Below are 1,181 nucleotides of genomic sequence, written 5' to 3' on the forward strand. Positions count from 1 at the left end.
ATACTACAATTGATTGCTTCTGTTGTCCTCATTTGTAAGTCGCTTTGGATAAAAGCCTCTAATAAATGACTAAATAAATAAATAAAATAAATAATCATTAAATCATCACCACAGCGTCTTGTCTCCATTGGCAACACGCACCATTTGTGTCGATTGCAAGTGACATCACAGGTAGCGGAGAGTTCAAGTGGCGATTGCAAGAGACATTGTAATTTAGTTTATTTTTTCTTGTCTTCACCACCTGGCTACTGTTGTAAAATGTTGAGAGATTCAAACAAAAAGTAATAAAAAATAGAACAAAATAAAAAATAAAGCCTGCAAGTGATGTCGCTAGCGGAAGCGCAAGTGTCTGAGAATGTAAGTGCAAGGCTGCAGCTAGATCCTTCTCTTACAGCTCGCGTAGTAGAGGCGTGTAGAGCAGTCTGCAATAACATTTTGTCTCCTTTTATTGACGAAAATAAAAATAGGTTATTGGTAAAGTTTTTATCTTTTTGAATACATTTTAGTCTCGTCTTATTCGTCAACGAAATTGCATGTTGATATAATCTTAGTTATCGTTTATTGACGTTATTGTCATCTCGTCTTGGCTTAAGTCATGGGAAAAAGGCTCCTCAACGAACATTTCTCGTCATAGTCTTCGTTAACGAAATGAACACTAGAGAAAACCTTATATTTGACTGCAAAATAAATCAGTATAGATTCCAAATCTATAATAATCTTTACCGCTGTTCCACAGCCTTTCTCATTTAATCTATAGAAACAGTTTTAAATTGTAATTTTAAAGACAGCATCACCAAAGCTAAAGCTAAGCTAGTCTTTTACAGTATTTTCTTTAGATCGGCCTATTATAGCCGAAGAGCTTGAGTGCCAAGAAATGTCCTCATGTACCCAGAATTTGCCTGCGGCACAAATTGGAATGTGGGATTCATCTTGTCACCCTTTGTTTAAATCAAACTCTGAGACTTTTCTGTGTGGTTTTCTGATATCTGTCCTTTGTCTCCCTCTGTGTGCAGGTGGCTAGTCACATAAAATAACCACACCAATGACCCACACCAAATCGTTCATGTGGCAGTTAAATACAAGCAAACCCACAGGACCTGGTTGTCCAGTGGGGTGGGGTGGGGAAGGCAAAGTCTGTTTAATCTTATTTGCAACCATGTTTCGCTTGTAAAACATACAGG

The sequence above is a fragment of the Sinocyclocheilus anshuiensis genome, unplaced genomic scaffold (genome assembly GCF_001515605.1).
Source record: "Sinocyclocheilus anshuiensis isolate Anshui unplaced genomic scaffold, SAMN03320099.WGS_v1.1 scaffold1696, whole genome shotgun sequence".
Lineage (NCBI taxonomy): Eukaryota > Metazoa > Chordata > Actinopteri > Cypriniformes > Cyprinidae > Sinocyclocheilus > Sinocyclocheilus anshuiensis.